We start from the raw sequence: 16,291 nt of genomic DNA on the forward strand, positions 1-16,291 counted from the left end.
TTTTTGGGAAAGAAAAGAGTAAAAAAATATTTTATGTTCTAACGGGAGGAAGAGGCTTTTTGTTTTATTTTTTTTATGTTATTTGCAAAAGAGAAGAAACATTAGGTTTCCAATCTCTACTTTTATTTGTAATGAATTTTCTTTTAAGCAAATCTATCATTTCTCTTTCATGCAATCCTTGTTCTAGATTTAGTTAAATTTCTGTTTTCTTTATGCAATCATTTAATTTTTTTCTTTTTATGCAATACATCTAATTTTCCTTTATGAAATTTATGTTCTAGGCTTTTGATCTTCTTAGCACTGTTTTTCATCCCGTTTAATTTATGCCAAAGCTTTTCTTTGATTAGTTAAAAATATAAATGCTCTTTAAATCTAAGTACATGTCTTCTAGTTAATTTCAATTAAAAATAATTCTCTAATAGATTAGAGAATCATTCCACATCCTCAAAATAATGTTTTTCTTTTATCATTCAAAAATCGATTTCAAATCCGAGTGAACGTTCTAATTTTTATGCAACTCCAATCGCCTCCCTGTGGATCGACCTCTTACAACCACTATTCTTCGAGTAGGAAAGGTAAGAGTAAAAATTAAATTTAAACTTTGTTTGTCGGTTCTAACAACGATCTGTTTAGCATATTTTTAGTTAGACAGGAACCGGACGAACAGAATTTTGGCGCCGTTGCCGGGGAGGCAAATCGAGAAGCAAGAACGATCACGAAGATCAAATTGGATTTTGGATGCCCGGAGTGAACGCACTCCAGTAGTAAGTTTTTATTTTTATTATTTTGATTATTTTCAGTTAATAATTTCGTAGTTATTAAATTCTGAAATTTGAAATTCGAAAAAAAATTCAAAAAAAAAAATTGAAAAAAAATATATTTCAAAATTCAAAAATTCAAAAAGTTAAATTCAAAATTTGAATTCTGAAATTCGAAATTTGAAATTTAAATTTTAAAAAAATAAAAATAAAAATAAAATAAAATAAAAATTCAAAAATAAAATAAAATAAAATAAAAAAATATTAAAAAAATCTATATTATTTTTGCTAGTAATTGATAAGGTGCAATCCCCCGAGGTTATCATACCTTTATTGGGGCTCCTCACGGAGTAATCTCCAGAGCTTATTCAACGGGCATTCGGAGATTAACTGACGCATAAGGATTGTGTTTAGTTTACATTCAAGTTATTGCTAAAAAAAAAAATTAAAAAAAAAGTAAAAGTGAAAAAAAAAAATTGCTTGCTCATTTAATCAATACAACCTAATGACATTGCATAAACTTTAAAAAAAATATTGATTATTTGCTGCATTTAGTATTAAGCATTTGCATAAAGTAATTAAGGGCAAAACCTATTAAAAAGATAAGGTCGGAAAGTCATTACCTGTCCTTAGCCCAAAAATCACCACCTTGCATACTTATCCTAAGCCAAATTAAATTAAAATCAAATTAGACGTTGGCCTTAGGGTTTTCGAGCTCAATTAGGCTCTTGGAAAGAAGCGGCTGAAAGCCACTCCAGTGAGAATTTAGTAATTGGTGATGTCTAGGAAAGTTTTACAACAGTGGAACTGTTACGGGTATTGTGGTATCGGTGTATCCCTTCTGGCACCACCACACACCCCGGGACTTTCCTGGTCACTGATTACTGGATTGCTTAACTGGTAAGCTCAAGCTTAATCTGAAAGGGAGATTAGGGGCTGTCTAATCTAGGAGAGAATTTCAGGAACTTTTTAACCTGATACATCTCTGTGCAACTAGATTTAAGAAGCTACTAAACCTCACTTAGTTCTAAGACTAATAGGGTCAAATTGTTGTGTGGTGTTGGTTGTGGTCATCTGTGTCTAGCCCTTCTCTTCTTTTAGGATTTCGTTCATTGTAGGAGTCGAGTCTAATTAAGTTGTGGAAAATGTATGCATGGTAGAAGGTCATTAAGGGATAAGTTAACCCCATTTGATCCTGAGATTGACAGAACTTTTCATCACAACCTGCGAACTGTAAACCAACCGTCGATCTCTACAATGGGTGAACATATTAGAACCCTAAATGAATTGTTTGCACCCGCATCCGCTAGTCCCCCTACTTGCATAGTATTACCAATTAATAATGCAGCCCAATTCGAGATTCGGGCTGCAACAATAAACATGTTACCCAAGTTTCATGGGTTCGAGAGTGAACAACCCTACATTCATCTAAACAAATTTTTGACAATCTGTCAAACATTTAGAAATCAAAATTTAGATGAAGAGGGTATTAAATTAAGGTTATTTCCCATGACTTTAGAGGATCGTGCTGCTGCATGGCTGTATTCCCTAGCTTCAAATTCCATCACATCATAGGAACAACTATCTAGGAAGTTCATGGCTAAGTTCTATCCCATGGTAAAAACTGAAAAAATTAAGGATGCCATCAGAACTTTTAGAGGAAAATCTGAGGAGGAATTTTCCCAAACTTGGGAACGGTTCCATGACTTGTTGGTCAAATGCCCACACCATGGGCTTGATAAGGCTGATCTAGTACATTTCTTTTACAAAGGACTACCTCCGGCACATAGAAACATGATTGAGTCCATGCACAAGGGTAGGTTCATGGACCAAACCCCGGATCAAGCCTATGAATTTCTTGTTGACTTAGCCGAGAACGCCCAAAATTGGAGTAGCTATGGTGAGGAAGTAAATAGAGATGAGTTCGGGTCTAGAAAACTAAGTAATTATGAAATGAAAGCAGACCCAGAACTCAAAAATGTTATGTCCAATCTGGTGACTGGAATGAACAACTTAAGCAAAAAGTTTGATGCTTTCACTGTTTCCACTAGCTCAAGTTCATATAAAGAGTTAAATCCCATCATGAAAGTGGATCATGAGTTACAAAGTTTATGTATCTTGTGTAACAGTTCTGAGCATCTAGTGGAGTGTTGTCCTAGTTTACCCACCATAAAGGCCGAGCAAGCAAATGCTCTAAATTCATATAGTGCCTTCAAAAAGCCCACTCCCAATTCATTCAGCCCAGTTTACCACCCTGATAATAGGTTCCACCCAAATTTCTCATACAAGCAAAATGAACCTATTCAGCATCAAGGTGGTCCACCAGATTTTCAGAACAACTTCTCCAGGATAGGTCCACCACAAATGAACCAACCTTTGGTTCCATCTGTACCGCCTTATAATGCCCCTATCCCACAGCAACCTTCACAATTAGAAACCATGATGGCTAATATGATGAAACAACAACAAGATTTTATCAAGCAACAACAACAGACCAATACAGCCCAAGCCCAGACTAACCAATTCCATGCGCAAGCAATTGCAAAACTTGAGGTTAGTCTGAGCCAAATAGCTAACTCTCTAGGGGATAGGAAGAAAGGTGAACTACCTAGTCAACCAGTGCCTAACCCTAGTAGACAACAAAATCAAGGTCAGATAGGTCAGTATCAAATCAATTCTAATGGAAATCCGACCTATGAAGTCCAGGCAATTACCACTTTAAGGTCTGGCAAGCAAGTGGACAATAAAGTCCAACTTCCTGAACATGAAAAAGAAAATAAAACTGAATCCGATAAGAACCCTATTCAGAAGAAGGGTCAAGAACAGGATAAATCAGACAAAAAGAAAGAACCCATAGAAACATACAAACCTAAGGTTCCCTTTTCCAGTAGACTTCAGGACTCCAAGAAACAATCTAACTTTGATGAAATCATGGAAGTCTTTAAAACTGTTCGGATAAATATACCTTTTCTCGATGCCATAAGACAAATTCCCTCCTATACAAAATTCTTGAAAGACCTCACCACGGTCAAAAGAAAAACCAGCATTCCTAGGCAAGCTGTTATGGCTGCACAAGCCTCATCTCTCATTCAACAACAGATTGCCCCGAAATTCAAAGATCCTAGTTGCCCCACCATTGAAATAAAAATAGGAGAGACGATCATCCAGAGAGCCCTATTAGATTTAGGAGCCAGTGTGAATCTACTTCCCTACTATGTGTACCAAAAGTTAGGTTTGGGAGAATTAAAGCCTACAAATATTACCCTTTCCTTAGCAGATAGGACAGTGAAGTACCCCAAGGGGATTGTAGAGGATGTAATAGTGAAAGTAAATGAGTTTTACTATCCTGTGGACTTCGTTATCCTTGAGACCGAACCTGTAAGACATCCATACAATCACACACCTATAATTTTAGGTAGACCCTTCTTAGCCACAGCAAATGCTGTGATCAATTGTCGAAATAGGATGCTGAAGTTATCTTTTGGCAACATGAAAGTCGAGCTTAATATCTTCAACATAAGTAAACAACCACCAGACGACAAAGAAATCAATGAAGTTGACATGATTGAAAGTCTGGTTCAGGAGACTTTCTTACAAACTTATAATAAGGACCCTTTAGAAGCTTACCTTACCCATTCCGAGGAAGGGGTCAAACATGCGCCCCTTAGTTCTGTTCCTCTTATGAGCATAGATCGTCATCAGCCGACTGTTCTTCATCGGACTCTTCCAAAACCATTCTTAGATAATGGTTGAAAAAAAAAGAGGATTTACATTTTGTCCGGCTGAAGACATAAAACTTAGCGCTCTTGGGAGGCAACCCGACATGTAAATATTTTCAAAAAAAAAAATGCAGGTTTGTGGTTTTTGGCCCTAATTGTCACTTTACCCATCCATATCAGGTAACTTCTCCTCTGTCCTATTACTGCTTTAAATTTTCTTTAATATTGAGGATAATGTTAGATTTAGGTATGGGGGTGAGAATATTTTTGATTTTTTATGCAAAAATAAAATAAAATAAAATTAAAATTAAAATTAAAATTAAAAAAATAGAAAAAAGGGAGTTCAAATTTTTAACTCAAACTCTAATCTTTTTGGCTGTACAAACTAGGAATTGCTTTGACAATAGCTTTGAGTTAAGGAATATGATAGCAGTTCTAGCTTGAGTTTTCATCCCACCTATCTTCTGCTAGCATGATACAAGATGATTTAGCACCTACACGTAAACATATGAATAGTGGGGTATGTATACTTGCAACTAATATGAATACTTTTAATCTTCAGGATAATTTAAAGTTATATGTGTGATGAACACCAAAAAAAAAAGAAAAAAAAAAAGAGAGAAAATAAAATAAAATAATGAGTTTATTTTAAGTCTTCTCACTGAGTAACCGGGCCTCTTGCCTGGCAAGCAGCGAGTGTTCGCGTAAAAATGTGAGGATGGCTGAGATTAAACTCTGAGTGACTAATTTGGCCTTGGAGCCTAGTTGACTTGAGTTATTAAGCCTGTTAGGGTGTCTTTACACCTAGTGCCCTGAGCCATCTGGATCGGGAGTCATTGGCCTAACACTCGCTACATGGGTTAGCTAGAAAGCTTAATAAGGCTAGATATTGCACAAGTCATTCTTTTTAGCATTCAAAAAAAATAAAAAATAAAAATAAATAAATAAATAAATAAATTTGGGGTGTTCATTACCATTTAACTCTAGAAAGTCTTGAAAATTAGAATGATCATGTTGGAAGTAAGTGAAAGCCACTCATTCATATGATACTATCTTGCACCTCACTACATTCTTGACTTGTTAGCAGATAGATGAGGAGTAATGAAACTTGAGTTAGAGTATGCTTAAATATGATAACAATAAGTCTTTATTGTCCTTGCAATTCTAAGTTCATACAATAATACTTGTTCAAATTTTGAGTTAAACATTAGAAATCCCTGACTAATGAAGTTTGTGGGTAACTTCACTGCAAACCCTCACGAGACAACACTCGTCCACTAGGGTAACCTAGGGGTTTAAAGGCTTGTTGCACGTGCTAAGTGCAATCGTAACTCCCTACGAAAATGGGTACATATCTTAGTTTGTGTACTTAGCTTCAAATAAATAAATAAATAAATAAATAAATAAAAAAGTCATAAGTTAGACTACATCTTTTTGTGCCCTCATTTTATCGTTTGCTTGTTAATTGCTAGAGACTAGCAATAAGCTAGTTGGGGGATGTGATGAGAGCACAAAAGTGCAATCATCGTACCATCTTAATTAGTATTATAGTTAATCTTTAATGATAAAATTAATTAATTAACGTTGTATTTGTGTTTGAGTGCAAGGAATCCAAGAGACCCAATAACATTGGGTTTGAGCCCAATACCCGGCAGCCCGAGCTCAACAAATTTTCCAGCTGCCATGCAAGCATGAAATCATGCGCCGTCCATCAGGTCACCTACCAAATCAGTCCCGCATCAAGGCCCCGCAATTATTTCCTTCTCAACCATCCAGCCAATCATCAACATCCCAAATAAATCCATTCCTCCCAGCCTCCTGCAGTGCATCACGGTCGTCCATCCTCTCCAGCTCCAAGCTTCCAGATTCTCACAAGCATCCCGCAAACCCAGCTCACCCCATGCGCGTCCCATTCCGTGCGATCACGGGAGGCCCCATCCCACGCGCATCTCCTTCCTTCCGCGACTGATCCAGCATCACGCGGCTGTGATCAGCTCCTTCCTCTTCAGCGCGTCCCCAACTTCTTTCACAGCCGTGGCATCCGTCCCAGCTCTCCCGTGCCATGAATGTCCCAGCCGGCACGTCCAAAGAAGGAAACCACGGATCAGCCCGTCTGCTTCGTCCACATCTCCAGCCTCCGACGTCGCGTCCGTGATCCACGCCTCCTCCCAGGCGCCCGTTCGAAGCAGCTTCTTCCAGCCGTTCGCCCATCAGCAGAGTCCCAGCGTCCAAGCTTCCGGATCCGGCCATTCAAGACGTCCGCCCGTGCTTCCCCGTAATTCCGCACGATCCTCCTTCTGCTTCATCAACGCCTCCTCCCAGCATCCGCGTGCCACAACGTCCACGATACTCCACCATCCCGTGATCGGCTCCTCCGCGATTCCTCCCAGCTCCAGCCAGGATCCAAGCCGTGAATGCCTCCTCCCGTCTTCAACGCCTCAGCCCGTGAAGCCAGCCACACCATTCGCACCTCCCAGCGTCCACGGCATCCTCCCATCGATCCCGGATCGCCTTCCATTCCATGTACGATCTCGGATGATCGCCTCCTCCTCCAGCAACCGTGCCGAGATCCCGCCCACGGTCGCAGACCGCGCCCTCCTCCTCTTCCGGAATCCCAGCGGCCATGATCCCTCGCCCGTTTCTCTTCCTCCAGGCTCGGGCGATCTATAAATAGGGGAGTTCTCGGCAGGAGGAGGAGAGCTGGGAGTGGTGGTAGCCGGCGGGTCCAAGGAGGTGGTGGCCAGCGGGTCCAAGGAAGAAGAAGAAGGAAGGAGAGAGCTCGGTGGGGAAAAGAAGAACAGAGCAATCCTCTGTTTTTGGGAAAGAAAAGAGTAAAAAAATATTTTATGTTCTAACGGGAGGAAGAGGCTTTTTGTTTTATTTTTTTTATGTTATTTGCAAAAGAGAAGAAACATTAGGTTTCCAATCTCCACTTTTATTTGTAATGAATTTTCTTTTAAGCAAATCTATCATTTCTCTTTCATGCAATCCTTGTTCTAGATTTAGTTAAATTTCTGTTTTCTTTATGCAATCATTTAATTTTTTTCTTTTTATGCAATACATCTAATTTTCCTTTATGAAATTTATGTTCTAGGCTTTTGATCTTCTTAGCACTGTTTTTCATCCCGTTTAATTTATGCCAAAGCTTTTCTTTGATTAGTTAAAAATATAAATGCTCTTTAAATCTAAGTACATGTCTTCTAGTTAATTTCAATTAAAAATAATTCTCTAATAGACTAGAGAATCATTCCACATCCTCAAAATAATGTTTTTCTTTTATCATTCAAAAATCGATTTCAAATCCGAGTGAACGTTCTAATTTTTATGCAACTCCAATCGCCTCCCTGTGGATCGACCTCTTACAATCACTATTCTTCGAGTAGGAAAGGTAAGAGTAAAAATTAAATTTAAACTTTGTTTGTCGGTTCTAACAACGATCTGTTTAGCATATTTTTAGTTAGACAGGAACCAGACGAACACCATGGTTTGTTGTAGACCAGATCTTGCACATGCAGTTAGCCAAGTCAGCAGGTTCATGGTTAACCCTGGCAAGGAGCATTGGAGAGCACTGGAAGGTGTTTTCAGATACTTGGTGGGCACAGTTGGAGTTGGCATTTGCTATGGACTGGAAGATAGCAAGAAGAAGAATTCCAACATGACCAAGGAGAACTAGAGCCGGATGATTGGTTTTGTGGATGCTAATTACGGAGGAGACATGGACACATGGCGTTCTACCACAGGTTATGTGTTTTGCTTGATCGGAGGTCCAGTGTCATGAAGATCAAGCTTGCAACCAATCATGGCATTGTCTACAACGGAAGCGGAGTATATTGGCATCACAGAAGCTGCCAAGGAAGCTCTATGGATGAAAGGATTGGCATTGGAAATGGGATTTGCACAGGGGGCTGTCAGGGTGCATTGTGATAGCCAGAGTGCATTGTGTTTGGTTCAGAACTCGGTCTATCATGCAAGGACCAAACACATTGACATCAGGTACCACGGGATTAGGAAGTTGGTGGAAGAACGTGAAGTGGAGCTTGCCAAAGTTCATACGAAGGAGAACCTGGCAGATGCACTGACCAAGTCTCTTCCAAGGGATGGCTTCCTCAGGTGTGTGGCGTTGATGGGATTGATGGACCAGGAGAAGCTTGCGGAGGCTTGGGAGCGCCAAGGTGGAGATTGTAGGCTCAAGTGTGGCGCATCCAAAGAAAAACAACAAGTTTCTGGGCTATGAACAGTATTGGAGTTGACTCCTGAAGACTTGGAGTCGACTCCGGTACGCTGTGAAGACTTGGCACAGTGCAGGGGTCGACTCCTTAAGAGCGACAGGAAAAAATACGAGAGCTGTTTTCTGGGACAGCTTCAGGGGTCGACCCTAGGACTGCAGGGGTCGACCCCAGGACAGCAAGGGTCGACCACAGGACTGCAGGGGTCGACCCTAAGACTGAAGGGGTCGACCCCAGGACAGCAGGGGTCGACCCCAAGACTGCAGGAGTCAACCCGAGCACTGTTTTCACGGAATTTTCAGGCGTGAAGCGGGCCAAGTCAAGATTTTTCAAGTCTCAAAGGGTCTAAGTCATTCTTGGGCTAGGTTTAGACTCAAAGGGGGAGATCATGTAAGTCATGGACTTGGGTTGAGTGCTTTCTAATGTGGCTTAGGGGGAGATTGAGCTAGTGTATGATTAGACTAAAATTGGGTGCCTATATAAAGGCTTGATGCAATCAGTTTTAGGGTTATCACTTGGATTATTGCTTGAGCAATAAAGAAGCCGCCAGAAAACTTTCTCCCACGTTCTCTCTTCTCTTCCTCTTCTTTTCCACAAAAACCCTAGTTTGTGAATATGATTCTTCATCTCTTCTTCCTTCTTTCCCATGCGGCCTGACGCCCTAGGTTAGCGGATATCAAGGACTCACATGCTTTCGCACAACACCAACAGGTGAATCACGGACGCAGGAGATCTCAAATCCGGAAGAGGGTTGGGCTCACGCTTGCAGTCGGACGGAAGGAGCTACAATACCGGCTGCTGGGATGCTGGGATTTCGAATCCGGAAGAGGGGATGCGGGATCGCTAGGAGGAACGGATCCGGAATGGATCTATAGACGCGTTGTGAATGCAGAAGGAAGAAGAGGCCGCTAATCCTGCTGCTGGGAACGCGCTGGGATGTGTGGAAGAGCTGGGATGCTGAGAGGAATGCTTGGATCACGGAGAAGGTGGACGTTCGGTCTTTGGTCCACGGGATTGCTGGGACACGGAAGATGAATGCGAACGGCTGGGATAGAGGACGTCTCGAATTCGGACGAGGAAGACGGCTGGCTGCTTCATGGGTTTCCTTCTTTGGACCATGGGAGGATAGGCGCGCCGGATGTGAACTGCAGGATGCTAGGAGTTGCTGATCCGGAATGGATTTATTCGGGGATGTTGATGATTGGCTGGGTGGATCGCGGAGAAGGAAATGATCGCGGGGCCTTGATGCGGGAGAATCACGGAATGCCTGATCACTGATCTGGGAGCTCGAACGGTTGAAGATGAAGCATGCAGCTAATACTCAGAATATTTCTCTAGCCACACGTGATCTTCCTTTATTTTGAATTCTAATGCACTCTAAAGACTATGACGTGTAGACATGTGCTGCTCGGGTGCAAATGTGCTTTGATCAGGTTTAATTATGCTCTAGTGTGATCAGGCTTGGGGTCATAAATCATCCCAATCTGTACCAAATGCGCATTTAAACGATAACCTGAGCCAAACAAAAAATATAATATTCACTTAGCAATTTTATCATTATATGTTAGCAGTAATACTAATTTAAACAGCGTGTAGATCGTACTTTTGTGCTCTCATTACACCCCCTAACTAGCTTATTGCTAGTCTCTAGCAATTAACAAGCAAACGATCAAATGAGAGTGCAAAAGATGTAGTTTAACTTATGACTTTTTATTGAAGCTAAATACACAAAGCTGAGATACGTACCCATTTTCGTAGGGAATCACGATTGCACTTAGCATGTGCAACAAGCCTTTAAACCCCTAGGTTACCTTAGTGGACGAGTGTTGTCTCGTGAGGGTTCGCAGTGAAGTTACCCACAAACTTCATCAGTCAGAAATTTTCAATGTTTAACTCGAAATTTGAACAAGTATTACTGTATGAACCTAGAATTGCAAGGACAATAGAGACTTATTGCTATTATATTTAAGCAGACTCTAACTCAAGTTTTATTACATCCCATCTATCTGCTAACAAGTCAAGAATGTAGTGAGGTGTAAGATAGTATCATATGAATGAGTAGCTTTCACCTACTTCCAACATGATCACTCGACTTTCTAGAGTTAAATGGTAATGAACATCCAAGGTTTAACTTTTAATCAGACTAAATGCTAAGAAAAATGATTTGTGCAATATCTAGCCTTATTAAGCTTTCTAGCTAACTCGTGTAGGAGTGTTAGGCCAATGACTCCCAATCCAGATGGCTCAGAGCACTAGGTGTAAAGACACCCTAACAACTAGGCTCCAAGGCTGAATTAGTCATTCAGAGTTTAATCTCAGTCATCCTCACCTTTTTACGCGAACACTCGCTGCTTGCCAAGCAAGAAGTCCGGTTACTCAGTGAGAAGACTTACATAAACTCTTTTCATTTTATTTTTATTTTTATTTATTATTATTATTATTATTATTATTATTATTATTTTGGATGTTCATCACATATATAACTTTAAATTATCCAGAAGATTAAAAGTATTCATATTAGTTGCAAGTTTACATACCCCACTATTCATGTGCTTACGTGTATGTGCTAAATCATCTTCTATCATGTTAGCAGAAGATAGGTGGAACGAAAACTCTAGCTAGAACTGCTATTATATTCCTTAACTTAAAGCTATTGTCAAAGTAATTCATAGTTTGTACAGCCAAAAAGATTAGAATTTGAGTTAAAAATTTGAAATCCCTTTTTTTTTAAAGCATTTTTTTTTAATTTTATTTTTAGGCAGAAAAATTAAAAATATTCTTACCCCCATACCTAAATTCAGCATTGTCCTCAATGTTGAGAAAACAGTAATAGGGTAGAGGAGACATTACCTGATATTGACTTTGATATGGCTGAATAATTTGATGATTGGAAAAATACCCCCAAACTTGCATGTTAGTAACTTAATAATAATTTTAATCTTTACATGTTGGGTTGCCTCCCAAGAGCGCTAAGTTTTATGTCTTCAGCCAGACGATTTTAATTCACTCGTAATAGATAGGGTCGGTCAGAAGTGTCTCCTCGACTTCTGGACTCAGATACTCAAGGTATGGTTTTAAACGATGTCCATTGACTTGAAACGACCTATCATCCTTGGTATTGCAATTACCACTGCACCATGCAGATGTACTTTCTCTACCGTGTATGGGCCAGTCCAGCGACATTTAAGTTTTCCAAGGAATAGATGTAATCGAGAATCATATAAAAGAACTTTTTGTCCTTGGTGAAACTCCTTATATTCGTCCGATTTCTGTTTACCTAAAAATACGCTAGACAGATCGTTGTTAGAACCGACGAACAAAAGTTGAATTTAAATTCTACTCTTACCTTCCTACTCGAAGAATAGTAGTCGTAAGAGGTCGATCCACAGGGAGGCGATTGGAGTTGCTTAAAAAATTAAAACGTTCACTCGGATTAAAAACCGATTTTTGAATGATAGAAAAAAAACATTATTTTGGGGATGTTGAATAATTCTCTAATTGAAACTAACTAAAAGACAGGTGTTTAGATTCGAAAAGCATTTATTTAATTAATCAAAGAAGAATTTTGGCATAAATTAAAATAGACAACACTAGGGAGATTGAAGCCTGGAACATAAATTTTATAAAAGAAAATTAAATATATTGCATCAAAGAAAAATTAAAAGATTGCATAATTTGAAGAACGTAAATTAAAAACAACAGAAATTACAACTTTAGCATGAATAAAACTAAAAACCCCAAAACACTTGCTCTCAAAATAAAACTCTTAATAAAACAAAAAAATAAAAAAAACAAACAGAACATGCTCTGTTTTCAAAAGAGAAAACAGAGCATTTCTCTTCTTCTTTTTTTTTTTCCTTTCTCTCTTCTTCCCCAAACCGAACTCTCCCCTGTTCCTTCTTGAACCAGCCCGCACCGAGCTGAGATCTCTCTCCCCAACCAAACCGGGAACCTCTCCTCCCTCCTCTGTTTCTTGGCCTCCACCGAGCACCCCTCTTCTCTCTCCCCCCTCCTCTGCTTCTCCTCCCCTCTTATAGATCGTCCATGGAATGGAAGGCAGCGATGGATCCCGGGAGAGGAGGAGGGCGCGGTCTTCGGCCATGTGCGGGATCACCTCACTCGGCTGCATCACGGCGGAAGCAGAGGCGGAGGAGGCTGGATCGGCTCCAGAAGAGACGCGGACGGCTGGAAGGAGCGGACGTGGGAGGCTTGGATCACGGGAAAGGGGCTGGCCACGGAACCGTTGCTGATTTCCGCAGGATCGATGGGAGGACGCCGTGGACGCTGGGAGGAGGCGTTGATGAAGCGGAAGATGAATACGGGATGGGGTCTTGGCTGCTTCACAGGCTGCTGGGATCACGCTGCGAACGTGGAGGGATGAAGAAGATGGCTGGATCGATGGCTCGAACACGGGAGGATGCATTGTGACAACGGGAGAGGCTGAAGATGGTGCTTTTGGATTTCCTTCTTTGGGCCATGCTAGGATCACGGACTCGGGAAGAGGAGAACGCGCCGGATGCTCGCAAATGGCTGGCCGCGGAATCGTTGGGCGGAAGGCATGGATCCGGGTGAGAGGATCTCCCTTCATTGAATATGGGTCATGTGCTAGTTTCTGCAATGGAATTGGATTTTGGAAGAAGGTCTGGGACTTTCTTTGCCCTCCTGAGATGGGAGCTGGGAGATACCAAGTTCCGTCCAATTAGTCATATAGATAAAAAAAATAGTGTGATATGAAATTTGGCTCACGGGTCATCTGTTCTGACTGGAGGCCAATTGCAAGTCTTTCAAGTCATGGGTCACCCAGCACCTCATAGTTATGATATGACCAAATTAGATTTGCCCAAAATTCTTTCCCAAAAGCACAAGCAAAATGGACCCGATTCGGACCCGAACCCGACTCGGACCCGACCCTGACTCGGACCCGACCCGACTTCAACCGGGTCGGATCTGGGAAGGGATCCTTTTGAAGTCAAATTTGTACTCAATGTGCATTTTATCTCTAATTTATGATAATCTGTGTCAACCCCAAATATAATATTAATCCAGTAAATTTATCAATATCGGTTAACAATAACACTAATTTTAGTGACATGTAGGTTGCACTTTTGTGCTCTCATCACCTTACGAGTGATCATTTTATCATGCATGACCTTCATGCGATCCTTGTACTTCTTAACACACTTGTAAGCGTCGTTCCTAATTTCTTCAAGCTCATCAAGCTGAAGCTTTCTACGTTCTCCCACCTTGTCGAGATCGAAATTTAGGCGTTTAATTGCCCAATAGGCCTTGTGCTCTAACTCAACAGGTAAATGGCAAGCCTTACCATAGACAATTCTGTATGGAGACATTCCAATTGGTGTTTTGTAGGCCGTACGATATGCCCACAATGCATCTGTTAACCTAAGGGACCAATCCTTTCGAGATGGATTGACAGTTTTCTCAAGGATGGTCTTGATTTTTCTGTTGGAAATCTCAACTTGTCCACTCGTTTGTGGATGATACGGTATACCGACCTTGTGGGTGATGTTGTACTTCCTAGCAAGGGCTTTAAAAATTCTATGCAAAAGTGTTTTCCCCCATCACTAATGATAGCATGAAGGGTGCCAAAGCGAGCGAAGACATACTCCCTAAGAAACTTGATCACCACTTTGTAATCATTGGTCTTACACGCGACAGCCTCAATCCACTTGGACACATAGTCAACAGCAAGGAGTATGTACTGGTGCCCAAATGACATAGAAAAAGGACCCATAAAATCAATACCCCAAACATCAAGAATTTCTACAATTAAGATTGGGTTCAGAGGCATCTCATTTTTTCTTGAAATTTTTCCTAGTTTTTGACATCGATCACTGATAGTCAACTTTAAAGACCACGCAATAGCATGTATCTGGTAGGATAGTGATTACGGGTATCGATCCACAGGGATTGGGGTACAGTTGTTTTTCTTTAAAAATAAAAATATTTGAAAAAGAGAATTTGTGAAGACTATTAAACTAAGCAATTTAATAAAAGAAAATGCAATTAAAGGGATATCAGTTTAGGAGAACCTAGGGCAAGGAATTCACCACTAGCATCGGAACAATGATTAATTATATTTTATTTCGTTCTTGGATTAACATGCAAATTGGCTACAAGCCTAATAAGCATTTAAATAAAAATTCACAAAAGTAATTTGGGCATAATCCATCTTCAGTTGGCATGAAATGTCTACCCTAATCTAAGGTGGTAGCACACTGCATCTTCCTTAAGCATGGACTATCTTATATTTACTTAGTGATAATGAAGAACAGTTGTACGAACATCATACTTAAAATCACAGAAATTAAATATGATTCAAAAGAAGATATCCATTAAAAACATTAAGTTCATACAACCCCAAGAATATAAAATCAAATATAAAACCCTTATTCCTTTGTTAGGGCTGCATCCAGCCCTGGAGAAGAAATCAGCCCTGCATATAGTTGTGGACGATAGCAGCAGCACGAAGAGCTTCCATCTTCTTCCTCCCTTCCTTTCCTGATTATTTCCTCCCTTCCTCCTCTGCTTATTTTTTTATTTCTCTGGTATTCCCTCCTGAGAAGAGATAGCCGAAGAGAAGTTGGGAGCAGCCCCCGGTGGGGGAAGAGGGAATGCCCCCCCGATGGGGAAGGAGGAATGGCCATCTCGGTTCATGCTAGGCCCTTTTATAGGCTGCCATCTCCTCCTCGCTCCTCTGTTTTGAGTTCAAGATAAGGATGGAAAGCTGGATACGAGCTGATCCGAGAGCGGTTGGGAATGCGTTGAACAAGAGGATGAGGATGAAAAAGGGACTTGATGTCTATCCGAATGCTAGGAAGTTTTAACTCGGCTGATATCACTGGATGAAGGATTCATCCGTGGTTGGGAAAAAACGGTCCGTGAAGCTCGGAATGCCTAGGAGATGATCACGGACACTTCGAATGGGAGGATTCCTTCGGCTGGGAAGAGGTATATGGCCGTAATGTGGAGCAGAGGATGCGGAAGAAGCTGGGAGATGTTTGGATTCGGTTGGGATGAAGGCTGGCTTGCGGACGTTGGAAATCTCGTGTGGTTGCTGGTTCTTATCCGGAAGATGGCTGGGCGTGATCCACGGAATTGTAGCTTATCCCGTTGACGTGAATCCAGGGAATGAAGGAGGCGAGCTTCTTCAATGCGTGGGAGAAGATTCTGGATGCGGCCGAGACATGGAAATTGTCGACGTGGATGCAGGGGACTATGCTCTCGGCTGAAGCATGGGAAAACAGTGGGTTTGAGAGGATCTCGGAGGGGAAGAATAACATGGAATTCGGAAGAGATGAAGCTGGGACGGCTGGCAGTTGGGTTGCGAATGGATCACAGAGGAAGTGGATGGGATGAATCCGGAAGTTGGGATGAATCAAGGGGAGTTCGGCTGAGGTTGGTTCCGAAACAGGGGAAGGCTGTGACAGACGTGGACGATGGAATCAATCCGAACGGCCGGAATGCTGCGAACGTGGAGCAGGGAATATGATGCGTGGAATCATCCGTTGATAGGCTGGGAGATGATCCGAAAGAAGGGGAACTCATCCTCCGATCCGTGAAGACGTTG

Source organism: Phoenix dactylifera, unplaced genomic scaffold (genome assembly GCF_009389715.1).
Source record: "Phoenix dactylifera cultivar Barhee BC4 unplaced genomic scaffold, palm_55x_up_171113_PBpolish2nd_filt_p 000439F, whole genome shotgun sequence".
In the NCBI taxonomy this organism is placed as follows: Eukaryota; Viridiplantae; Streptophyta; class Magnoliopsida; order Arecales; family Arecaceae; genus Phoenix; species Phoenix dactylifera.